The sequence below is a fragment of the Cryptotermes secundus genome, unplaced genomic scaffold, assembly GCF_002891405.2.
Source record: "Cryptotermes secundus unplaced genomic scaffold, Csec_1.0 scaffold3651, whole genome shotgun sequence".
Taxonomy (NCBI): Eukaryota; Metazoa; Arthropoda; class Insecta; order Blattodea; family Kalotermitidae; genus Cryptotermes; species Cryptotermes secundus.
Window position 1 is genome coordinate 29,443 of NW_019728599.1, and position 13,681 is coordinate 43,123.

General features: G+C 38.5%; 1 long non-coding RNA gene across 1 annotated transcript; it reads left to right on the plus strand.

Annotated features, from left to right (window-relative positions):
- Nucleotides 1-410: 410 nt before the first annotated feature.
- LOC111865307 lies at nt 411-9,357 on the plus strand. The gene is made up of 3 exons (XR_002842965.2): nt 411-2,045; nt 4,353-4,427; nt 8,370-9,357. It is a non-coding gene; the product is annotated as an uncharacterized LOC111865307 (long non-coding RNA).
- The last annotated feature ends 4,324 nt before the right edge of the window (nt 9,358-13,681 follow it).

Genomic DNA, 13,681 nt, shown 5'->3' on the forward strand with positions numbered 1-13,681 from the left:
CCCTGTATATGCATACTGTTGTATGGCCTAGAGCAGGCATGTCCAACACGTCGATTGCAATTGACCGGTCGATCGAGGGACTGTTTGGTTGATATAGGCCTATAAGGAAATTATACATGAAAAGCATGTAAATTCACATGTAATATAAAATAAGAAAGAGATCATAGCTACTATTCAAGATCTTTAATTATCAAGACGCACCATTGTGCGACGAATAGAAATGATGTGTGGAAACATAACTGAACAGTTGTTGAAAGACGTTTCCAATTGTGTTGCTTTCTCCCTCCAACTGGATGAATCTGCAGACATCAGAGAGACAGCCCAGTTACTAGTTGCTTTTACATCATGTGTCATATTATTTTTACCAATATTTTTGCTTAAAGTGAAGTACAACAATAGGAGGGGGTGGTAGATCACTGGCAGTTTTGACACTAAAAAGTCGATCACAACCTGTTTGAAGTTGGACATGCCTGGTATAGAGTATCCATAAAATGATGAATGAAGCTGCTGTATTTTGAATGAGCAACATTTTAACTTAGCTCATAAATTATGTTAAATGTATGTGCTGTGTGAGTGAAGTTAAATTAATCTTGAATGTAACAATCCATCAACATTCTTCAGGTATTGGGATATTTTGAGAATATAAATTTCTGTTCAGAACTGTGGGTTTTCTCTGTGGAAGTACAGGGAAATTCCTACAATATAAATCTCAGGGTGTACATCTCTTATTAGTCACTGGGTTAACAGAAAATTACCATGGATATTTTCAAGCAGAACTGACATTTAGAAATTGTTCTCTCGTAATTATGTTTGGAGCCCATATAACATGAGTGTACATTCAGATGCAAGTGTCTCTTGTGGAGTCAGATGAGTGGGTTATGCATGCACTGTATTCATATTGTGCATATATTCTGGACCCATTGAAAACGTAGTAGAGTAATTTGCATTTTGAGAACTCATTTGTATTGTAACACAGTTTATTAGCACAGCAAATACACATTTAAATTCTGTATGAATTGTGTAATTACATGATATTTGAAGCTGGACATGAAGGTATTCAGTAGCCACTATCTGGATGCCACCAAACTTTGCACTAGTGAGAATCCACATATGATGGTTTCCATCTAACACAGGTGTGTCATGTATGTTCCACCACTTCTGTGAATGGTGATCATACACATTCATCACGTTATTCTTATTAGAAGTGAACAGGAAGATGCTCCATTGTGAGTTACCTAAAAGGAATTCCTTTACTTACATCGTAATGAGTTTATTTTAGATCTAAGGTTCTTGAATCGTTATCTCCATCGGCCTCAACAAGGACTTCAAGCCCCAAGTTGTAACAGGAGTATCAGCATCACCACAACAACACAACGTATTATTTCACAAAAATAAAGTAAGCTGGCTGCCACCTACCCGGTCAAGAATGGGGACATTAAACAAGAAGAAAATGTTCATAATATGCGTGAAAAGTCAGGTAAAAATAACTTATTCTATGCTGCGGGCTACCATGGGAGGTATCCATTATACCGTTGTTTGTGGGGCTTTTTTTGCTTAAAGTACTTTTAAACTGAACAAAATTAAATTGATAAAAACGTATCACCTAAGTACGTCATCTGCACGTAGCTGATGACTAACAGTTTCCCCCCCACCATTAATACAGTTAATGCAGAACCCGACAGGATTGGAATATACCATGTTGTGAAGGTCGATATTACGCCGCTGTACCAGCTGACAAAACTTGCGATACTGAAAATGAATAGATGGAATTTTGGACACTTTCCTTTCCTCTGTATAATTCAGGTTTTGGGGTGCAATTCATGTAAAGCGGAAATGTTTTTATTGAAAATTGGAACATGAGATGTTTGGCCTATTGTATGTGAAAAATAAACTTTAAGTTGTAATTGTGTAGTTTCAGTGTCTTGAAATATATTTATTTGGATTTTAATGAGTGTACTTTATTTCTTTTCAGAATGTCAACTTCATATTGGTGAATGTGCTAACAGTCCTTAAGGTTCCGTGGACTTCTACTGCTGGTTAGATTGGTAATGTTACTTCCTCACGTTAAATCTTCATATGTTTTTAGTTGCCTATGGAGATGGAGTGTAATCACTGTGGGCACTCCACTGAGCAAAAGTACTTCACAAAACGTTGTAGATCTCTGGTAACTTTGGCATAGCCATCTTCCCGTTTGGATTTTCGTGTAGGATTCCCTGTAATTCTGCTACTCCTCTACTTTTCAGTAGCAAGGTGATTTTAGACTCCGCTTTTCATTGGTGCTCTTCAGTGTTGTGATGTACATGCTGTTATTTTGGTTGCATATATTCCTGGGTTCTGCATATTTAAGCTGGTATCTTTTACATGCATGTGGTGTATACATGTATCTATTTTTGGAGTCAGCCAAAACCGTTGTACATTTAGTTTTCTTCTTAATGAGTACATTGAATTCCATGATTGATTCTTTGAGGGATATGTGCAGACACATACATGAGGAAAACTTTAAACGGAGAAAGTATGATGTACAGTTGAACTCTGATTGTAGAAATTCTGCACTTAATAAACAGTAAATGAGGACCTTGCCTTTATGTGAAGTGAGCAGAAAGACGTATTTCCTTTAGGTTAAGTTTATATCAGTCTTGTTTGACATATTACCGATTTAAGGCTAACTTGGTAGATATTGTTTTGTGCTTTTGCTGTTGCTTCAGTGTGTATTCTTATTCGTTTCCTTGCTCTAATAATTGTAACATTAGAGTTAAGCTGCTTAAGATTTCTGCAACAAGTAGTGGTAATTTGACTGTAATTAGACAAGTAGAATATCTGAAATATTCTGATTTGCTACATTCATGATGTTAAACTTATTTCCACTGTTACTTTTGCTTAGTGCCACTAATGGTTTTTACTGCATTTTGGGCTCCATTTGCACCTCACATCAGGGAATCAAGAAATCTGATGAATTGTTGTGCTGTATACTTGAATAGCTGAAAAGAAAACAAGTGCTGTGAAGTGTAACAACTAGTTTCTATATAGTCTTCTAAATTATTTCATGCATGCCATAAGTGGCACAGAAAAGGGACTGTTGAGCAGTGAAGTACTGAAAACATATTAATTGAAATTATTTAACTGTTTATCTTAAATTAATAAGGTCATCATGTGGATTGTTTTGAGCCAGGCATTGTGACGGAAGTCACGAGTGTACTGTATACTGTGTGACATTTAGATTTTAGTTCTTCTGTTATGCAGTAATGTAACAAATTTTGTGCCAGTCCCCAGATATCTGGAATTTCTTTTCTAATCATAAGCTGGATGTGAAGAATTTTGTTATTAACCATTTAAAGCACAGTTGTCACCAGGTTTAATGTTGAAAAGAACTCAGCATTTTAAATTATTTCCATAAGAGCACTAACAAATTTGGTCTTTATTATGGGTGAATTTATAAATGTTATGTACGAGTAGAAGATATTTGTGCTTCTAATGGTAAAAACATTCCAACATTTTTTCCACTGCATTTTTGAATGAACACTGCTGATTGCTATCTTTCCTTGTCTTGCATGCCCCTGGAATTGCAGAGTTTATCACCTTGTTGGTAATATGGCTCTTGTCCCCCCAACTTCCCCAACACTAAACTTTGGGTGTAATGGCTGGCTGAGCTCCACCTTTATACCTGGTAGGAAGTGTGTAGTTTTCTGTGGCATGAACAGCATGTTTTATGTGTTTGTTCATGTATCATGTATGTTAGGGTTTTAAGTGAGAAGATGTTGAAAATCAGGCTTGGTAAGACAAAAATTATTTTTTTGTCGTCATGAGTATGTATGAAGGCATCATGCCTTGAGTAGGCAACCTTAAGGAAGAAAAGTCCCATGTGTTAAATGAAACTCTGGCTTGTTAATTTTGGATCCCATTGTGCTTTGAAAATATATTCTTTCTAATGATGATAAAACATCTGTGTCATTATTTGATTATGACAAGCCATCAAAGACCCATTTTACATTTTTGGGCATTCATCGTAAAAAAATATTTTGAATATGTTGGCTTTGGAGGAAGATCAGGTAGTTGTTTCGCATAATGTTTCATGCTCACATGACATTGCTACTTAAATCTCAGCTGCATCAGGATATATTTGTTTCTTTGTCCCCCCACCCCACCCTTGGCTTTGCAAAGTTATGACTTTGAAACTGAACATTACCACTCTTATCATTTCTTAATTTACCGTATATCATACTCAGAATCTTGTCTGGAGCTATATGGGTAATTATGTTCCTGCTTTCTTGTTTGTGACTTTCCTATTTGTTGACCTTGGTGGTATTATGAAAACACTGCGGGTTGGATAGTCTAATGTTTTGTAACTTTTCCAGGGCCATTCTAAGAGGTTAGGACAGCTGTGCAATCATGACATGTCTGGTCTAAGAGGTACTGGAACCACATTCACAGTGAGTATGGTGTACATGTGACCTCAGGCACTCCATTGTGAAAGAATATTCAAAGTGGGACATGAAAAAAAAGAAGATATTGATGATGTTAGGACAAACTGCTGAGGAGAATATTAGGGCCTGAGAAAGTTGGAGTATGGGGGGAATGGAGAAAGTTGCATAGTTCACATTTTGTACCCTCCTAATATTGTCAAGATTATTGAGTCAAGAATGAGGAACTGGTATATGTTTGCTACCAGTAGAAATCCAAAGTATAGCAACTTCCAAATCAAAGAGATGCTTTGAAACCATAGGTTTAAATGGGACAATTTTATTCAAATGGTGCCTTCATAAATTGATTGTGGGGATGAATTGTTTTCAGCTGTTTCAGCATATGGTACCATATTGGATTTAGTTGGTTCTAGAAAAACTCAGCTTCCCATTCATCTGAATAACTGTCAATTGTCAGAACAGACAGGAGCTGGAGAAGATGGTTCTTGAACTTAATTTCACTTTATCGGCCCAGTGCTCGTTTTGAAGTGTAAACAAGTTTAAACAAGTATGCCAGGCAGCACATTGGGTCACATCACCTTTATGTGACAAAAGTTTCAGACATGGCAGCATCAGAAATGAGTTTTGGTCTCGTTTATGAAGTGGATAACAAGTGATTGTGCTGCGAAGACCACAAAAACATTACGTGACTTGCATATACTGATGGAATTGGTATGACTGCAGGTTTCAAATGATTTTATTTACTTCTTAATTTTTCTAAATTTTTACACTTTGCAGTCATTGGAAATGGAGCACAACCTGATAGCTGTAACAGTCATCTTTATAAGGTTGGACAGGTCTTATTGTTTGGGTGCGAAGTTCTATCCTATATGTAATCCATAGAAGGAAGTTTCATTTGATCAAATGATATTTGCCTGGAAAGGCAGATGCATATTTCATGAGTACATGCCTAAGAAACCGAAGATATGTGGTACAGATTTAAATTGTTCAAGAATCTTAAAGGGTCTAATTTAAACGTACACAGTGGGAAGCTTTCGTAAAGGATTCTATTGTGACTCCTTGGAGTCATACTTCATAATAGACAGCACATGTGGCAGTTTAACTATTATAATACAATATAATAGTGTCTTAGCCTTTTACAGTGAAACATTTATGTATGCTACATTTTGGTTGGACAGAGGTGCCCTAATGGGCACAGAAATTCAACAAAAGAGACACTTTTCTTTTTCTTATATGGAAATGTCATCACATGAGGCCTGCAAAAATTCTGAGAACTAAGAAATTGACAGGAAAGATGGAAATCAGGTATTATCCCTGACTTCACCACATACATGTGGAATTGACTGATCAGAGGGTGCAATACTACTCACCAACAAAAAAAGAAGTTCATGAAAGCTGTTCTTCCTACTGCATATGCATATTTGAAGTTTTGTGCATTTTATATAATTTGCACACAAAAGATGAGACCATGATGGTACAGTTGAACTAAGACTTCCTACTGTAATGTAATAAAGTTATGGTGTCCACACTTCATGGAAAACCCGGAGAGAAGGTTGGACCAAACATGCTGGCATGCAGACCGCCTTTGAGATGCCATGAGTGCACAAGTTCATGCATGTGCCAGAAACTAAAGGAGGAGGGAGACAGTGGTTTGAGCAGGGTGGAGTTGTCTGGTATAAAATTTCATGCATCAGAGAGTACCAGATGAAGAGATTGTGCTAAACATCTGTGTACAGCACATAGATTCAGTATTGTTAATTAAACATTTGTTTTCAGTATGGTTATTTTGTTAATTTTATTTCTAATAGGACATACCTGACGATGGAATACTCGTGTGGATAATATTTCTTGGTGTCACAGTTTCAACTCTGCTTGTTCGTATGTGGTCAAAAAAGTTTCAAATGTCGGGTTCTTTGTCATTAATATTTGTTTTTAAAGAACAAAAAACATAAACTTGTCTTGATAAAAAATATTTTCTTTGGTGGAAATTAAGTTTCTAGACTGTTTGAAGTGATTCAGTAGTGTGTTCATACTCTTACAAATTAAAACATTATCAGTGTTTTAAGGCCGAAGATCTCGTGATAGGAAGCAAGACCTTGGTTAGATAACAGTACTATCATGTGTATTAGTGACTATAGACAGGGTTCAGATTGGTAATTGGATTTATTAATAACCTACAGTTGTAACTAGAATTAATTATTACACTATTGCTGCTCTACACAATGCAAAATATCTCCACATGAATCTCTTCAGTCTCACTGAATCACACACTCCAAATAAAGCCTTCAGTTCGCACAGTAAGTCTTCACTGGCTGACTTCTCAGCTGTCACTCACTATCACTGACTAACACACTCAAAAAGCCTTCCGTACGAACCTCCCGTGGCTGTCTCGCACTGAGAACTGACTGAATCACTAACTTCTTGGGAATTCCAGTCTCTCCTATTAAACCCTCAAACAGACACGTGGAAAACACAGCTTGCTCCCCTGTTGCGTAATCATTGTGTCTACAGAGGCATTGCCCAGCAACTTGTCAATTAGCTGCTGTAGAGATATCTTTACTGTGGCACGGCATGGCACTGAGAAAACACCTCTTTCCTTATTATGGGGTAATCACCATGTTTGCAGATTTCTGTGGCTCAGTAATTGCACGGTGTAGATACTCCACAGTACATTTTATATCTGGGTTGGAGGGGAAGTTCTGCAATCAGTCGATTGATTGAAGGGAGGGTGATATCTTTTCCAGTATCTGGTTACATAAGACAGAGGACAGTTATCAGAAAATGGGTTTGAAAATTGCAGGTAATATAATTTCTTCTTGTTACAACATAAAATTACTGTAAAGCCAATGTAGCAGGTGCAGCTGATAAAATTCAGGTTCATTAGACTTGAGAATTTTGTTTTTAAACATTTTCTATCGTTTTCATGCATTTCCTAAGAGTATGACTGCATCATATAATGGCATTGTCATCTGGAATAGCTGGGCATGCTTTTCTGAGTCTTGTATCAACGTGTACCATGTGGTATGGAACACATATTGCATTTTCAGGTTATCACTGAACTCTTAAAATTCTGTCTGTGGTGGTGCTACTGTTTATGTGGAAAGTGGCTACCTGTTAACACTTTAAATTTGGCCATAGACATCTCCCTACAATAGCATCATAATATTTTAACTCTTCAGTATCTCACAAATGCTAGTTTTATAGTTCAGTAGTAAGGTCTCTGCTTAATAGCAGTGTGAAGTCATACTGTCTACAGTCAGGTACTTCATTTACTATGCATGGCAATTTTTACACAAGAATTGAACTCATTAATTTTTTCCCGTGCCCCTTTAAACTGGGTATTTAAATGTCACCGGCTACAGGTTCTAAATGAATGCACGGAAGCTGCCATTGCCAGCAATAGGGTAACGCAGATTTGTATTTGAAACAAGTTTCACTGTAGTGAGTTTTCATTGCAGTGGCCATTCTTTCTCTGTCAGAATACATGAAATTTTGTTTATGGATCCTCTACCTCAAGTGGGTTCCATTAACCTTTCAAGGAAGATCAGAAGGTCTTTTCTATCCTGAGCCAACACTATTCAAAATCTCATTTGACTGCCCATGTGTTAATGCTAAATAATTCCAATACTCAGCCTGTTCAGAGCGTTTTGAATTCAAACTAACCATGCTATGACCAAAATATGCTTTCTGTGCTTACCAAACTTTTAATCACTTTAATAAGAAATGATGTAAGTGGAAAGTTGATTCATGAGAACTATATGGCTGTTTGGTGAATTTGTAAAATTCAAGAAACAAGTTACTAAAGTTCTGTATTGATATAATTTCGATTGAGGTCAATGACAAAATGGTGTTCAGGAAGTAGACAGTGTTATTAGTATAATAACCAAGTTCCACTACATTTTACAGGGATTAGATAGATCTTACAAAATGGATTTATGTTTGGTTTTTCAGAGCAGATCAGTTTGGTACATCAACCTTTGGATGGTCACAGGTGTGATAACTGGTTGTCATCCTTGCAGCTTCCGTTTCTCATACAAGACTGCTATTTCATACATGTGAATGAAATGATATTTCAGTAATGCTTCATGCGAACAATTTATGTTTACTGTGTATGTTTGTAGACATTTTATGACTGTCTTGTATTTATACATTTTTCACTTTTTAATTAAACAGCTGCAAAGTATCCGAAATAGAAAGTATCTTTGAAAATTTCACTCTCCTTATCAACTACCATGATGTCATAAATAGAAAAGATAGCCATCTCTGGAGGTATGTAGTTCTACATGTTCATCTTGCACCAGATGGAGGTGTACAGTCAGCTTCATATATTTGCTTTGCTCTCATGGGAGGACCCACAGCTTACCATAGAATGAGAGTCATAAGAGGGTCCCAGTGCCAGTTGGAAGCAGTAGCAGAAAGCAAAATTCTCTTCTCTACCAACAATGAAACCCTGGTTGGTCAGTCTGTAGCCTCGTCACTGTACTGACACCTGTTGTCTGAAACATCCTTGAGGGTGTGGCATCATTTGGTAACTAGTTTATTTGCATCATCATCATCATCAGAAAGTTACCACACTTTTGTTTGCCCTGTTTTATTTGTAGCCTACAGTAGGAACCAAAGTCATCACACTGGAGATTGCATTCAATTCACCAACTTTTCATCCGTAAGGTTGCATGCTGAAAGCTTCATGCACACCCAGAGGCGTTTTAGTTTAAGTATACCTCCATGTCAGGAGTAGGAAGTTTTCTAAATTGAACACTTGCAGCGGTGATAATGAAGTAGAGGTGAATTGTTCCTTGGATGCAAAATACAGGGGGAGCTGGTAGAAGAATATTAAAGAAAATGGAGGGAGCACTCAGAAAGAACGCACGAATGAAACTTGTAGACTACATATGTAACTAGAAGCAATTCAGACAGGTAGTTTATCAGTGATAATCAAGCCATAACTTTCTCTTCATATATTTTCTGTTACCCATGCCCTGCTCTGTGCTGTTAATATTGCTTTATTGGGTAGAAACACAAATACAGTGAAACTAGTAGAATGAATATAGTTTGTAAGGAATACTTGTAGCGACAAAAATCATTTTGTAGCACCCACTGTTCTACCATGTCTTGTTGCATCAAATACATTTGCACTTTGCTTTTGTAGTTTGTTATGGCCAGCAGCCCATAAATGTCCTGTAACCTACACTGTGTCGTACCAATGTCTTTGGAGAAAATTTGCATTCCAGAATTCTGAGCAGCTCACACTTTCCCGTGAGAAATTACATCCCACGCATTATCCCCACCTTGTCGCATGGGTTTTCCTGTTCCCCTGAGCTTGAGAGGAAATGTAATGTCATAGATCGCAGCTGTGCAGGTTAAAGTTTAAGGTTTTTTCATGCCAGATATCTGCTGTGTTTTGGTTGGTGCTGACAGCAAAATTTTGAAAACCCAAAATTATGTAACTTGAAATAACGTGTGTATGAAATAGGCAACTCAAAAAAGGAATGTCGCTGTTCATGATATTAAAGAATAAAATTAATATACAGTGTATACTAAAGCTAAGCAAATTAACATCATTCCTTTTTTTAGTGAATGCATATTGATGAATTTTGTTTTACAGCCTCAGTTTGTAACGAAATTTATAAGTGTAGTAACAAAAATGTGGCATTTAGTAGAAGGAACAGTTATGGATCCATGTACGAGGGGGGACCCAAAAATAACCAGAAACGACCTGTTGCGCGCGCATGCCTTGTAGTTACGAGTTGTGCTGCTAGGTGGTGTTAGCTGGGGGTCTCCCGCGACTGTTAGTGAGCTGGTGTCAGTCTGAGTTAAGTGGTTTGTCTGTGGTGCTCTGTTGTGTGCGTTCCTGTTTCAACCCTTTGGCGATTAGTGAGATGGCCGACCAGAAGGAACAAAGAGTGTGCGTGAAATTTTGCTTTCTGTTAGGGAAAACTGCAGCCGAGACTGTTGGGATGCTTCGGCAAGCCTTTAATGATGATGCTTTGGGGAAATCACAGGTCTACGAGTGGTTTTCCCGTTTCAAATCTGGCAACATGTCAACAGAAGACATGCCACGCCCCGGGCGTCCTTCGACAGGAAGAAATGACGAAAACATTGCCAAAATCAAACGTGCAATTGATGAAGATCGTCGAAAGACCATTGACCAACTTTCTGAGGAAACGAACATCTCATGCAGCACGGTCCAGCGAATTTTAACCGAAGGTTTGCACATGAGACGGGTGTCTGCAAAATTTGTTCCTCGCTTGCTCGGAGATGACCAAAGAGAAAACCGCGTGAATGTTTGCCGCGACTTGAAGAGTGAAGTGCAGTTTTCCCTAACAGAAAGCAAAATTTCACGCACACTCTTTGTTCCTTCTGGTCGGCCATCTCACTAATTGCCAAAGGGTTGAAACAGGAACGCACACAACAGAGCACCACAGACAAACCACTTAACTCAGACTGACGCCAGCTCACTAACAGTCGCGGGAGACCCCCAGCTAACACCACCTAGCAGCACAACTCTTAACTACAAAGCATGCGCGCACAACAGGTCGTTTCCGGTTATTTTTGGGTCCCCATTCGTACAGTTTATGTGCCACTCCCATAACATGCATTTTACAGTGGGTGATTCACAACCATTTCTTACACATGTAACGTGTATTACAGTCACATTTGTCAACCTGTGCCATAACTGTCAAACAGTAATAAATATGTGTATGGGGCTAATGGACCTCATGACCCTTAATTTCAAGAATAAAATGTCTATGGCTGTGGTGTTATTGGACATTAAAAATGCCTTTGACACCACATGGCACTCTGGCTTGCTATATAGGTCCCCAAAATTGGAATCTTCAGCCAACTTGATCAAGTTCATCGACTCTTTCCTCTCACAACGAAAATTCAGTGGAAGATGAAATGTCTGTGCCAAGGGAAATGCAAGCAAGGGTGCCACAAGGTTTGATCCCTCCTGTCCCCTACTCTTTTCAATTTGTACATAAATGATTCCCCCCCCCCCCAAACACATGGTGTTCATCTAGCCCTCTTTGCAGACAACACTTGTCTGTATGTGACAGATCACAAGGAGGGTTTTGTCCTTAGAAAACTCCAGCGCGGTCTCAGCTCAGTGGAGACTGGTGTGAGCGCTGGAATATCAAAACTAATGAAGATAAGACTCAGGGAATACACTTCTCTCTGTCTCATCTTACATTGAATGGAAAAAATATTCCATTTGTAAATAGTGCAAAATATCTCGGTGTAATCTTTGATAAGAGGGTTACATGGAGATTGTACATAGAAATGATAGAAGCCAAGGCCTGCAGGACATTTATTAGAGTGTATACCCTATTCAAAAGTGCGTGATTAAACACCAACATTAAATTGACCCTCCACAAAGCTCTTATTAGATCTGTAATGACATACACTAGTCTTGCCTGGGAATTCGCAGCAGATACCTATCTAATGAAATTGTAGCACCTGCAAAACAAGATTCTCCACACCACTGGCAATTTTTCAAGGCGCACACCGGTTTGCGATTTACATATGGCTTTCAAAATTCTTTACATGAATGATTATAACAAAATTGTGCAGGCAACAATAACAGACATGTTCCCAGTATTGGACAAGGCGAAGCCTGACATAGAAAGTATAAGAGGCTTAAACTTGGCAGCGGTCAAGCACACAACCGTTCAAGTAACTAGACTGCCGTTATAGCAGAAGCTACTAGAAATAGGGCAAAATCTGTTGTACAGAGCCTGGACTGACAGAGGCCCTGTATATATTGTATATACATTTTTAACAATGTAAACATCTTTTACATTGTGACAAAAGACAGACCCGTCCTCATCAGAGAGGGTGCCCCACATAAATAAGGCTGTAACTCTCAGTAATAAATATCTGGTCATGAGCTCCAGATGGGGCTGGACACCAAGACAGACTGACTGACTGACTGACTGACCATCACTCACAATGTGACTTTTGACTTGAACTGACAGTTCAGTTGGAGGAGTAGTGTGAGCAGAAGTCGAGTGTGTCCAGTTGAAGATAGTGGTTTCTGAAATGTTAACAACACGTTGTATAAATGTCCAATAAATTTGATCATAAAATCCAAAATTTGTTTTATAAGTCACGCAAACCCCTAATATATGACAATATTATCATCCAGGCTACACCCCAGTACCCAAGTGGTTTCTTCCCTTGTGGTTTTCTCTTTAAAACTTTATATTCATATCTCATTTGCCCCACATATGCTTTTGCACCCATCATACTTCCCTTGATATGAACACCTTTATTTCCACATAAAAATGCATATTCTTATTCTGTTCCAATGTCACAAATATCCCACCCACATTACCTCCTTCATTAATTCTTTTGATAAGGACTTCAATGACCTGCTCAATTCTTAAGTCCTTTTTCTGTTGTTTAAGGCATGCCTAAAATGTGCGTGCAATTATGAGGCTCTTATAACATTTTCATTTTTGTAGCAAAGGGTTGATAACCTAATCTCCAACCTACAGGGCTACTTGCTGGCTGTTCAAAACCGTTCCTTCAATATATTTGCAGCCGCCCTCGACATCTGCAGTCTGAATATGCCATGCTGAAGTGACAATGGACCCACTTGCAACAAGTAATGAGCCCACATTATTATTATTATTGGAGGGGGTGGGTTTCCCCATGCACCGCGACTAATAGTCTATTGTACGTCCCCCTTTGATATTCTACCAGTCTCCATACCCTGCAGGTACTGGTGCTTGCTATCAGCCCCGTTCAGCCAGCAAGGCTGGCTGCGGTACCTGATGCTTCCTCATCTACCGGAGGCTTTGGAAACTACTTGGGCGGGAAACTTTTTACCTAATTTAGCTGAGAGGTCTCCTAGAGACATGAGGATCTTTTACGTGCTGTAAATCTATGACACGGGACCCATGGCTTAAAGTCCCTCCTGGAGGACTTGTTCCCTGAATATTTCTGCCCTTAAAAATTCCACAACCTCTGCCGGGTTTGAACCCACGTACCTTGAGTCATGAGGTGGGAACGTTACCCCTAGCCTACAGAGGCCGCTATGAGCCAACATTACTCTTTATTTCCTATTAAATGTTGTGCTTGTATTTGTTTTAAATTTGAAGTTGGTTGGGGCATTTTTTCTTCTTAATTTTTGTTTCCTGGTTTCCTCCATTTTAGGCATGTGTTATGGTCATAGATCTAACTTGAAACTGAGAAGCATATTGAAAGTCCTGTTTTCTGAATGTAATTCAGTAGAAGTGTGCCAACATTTCAGAGGAATA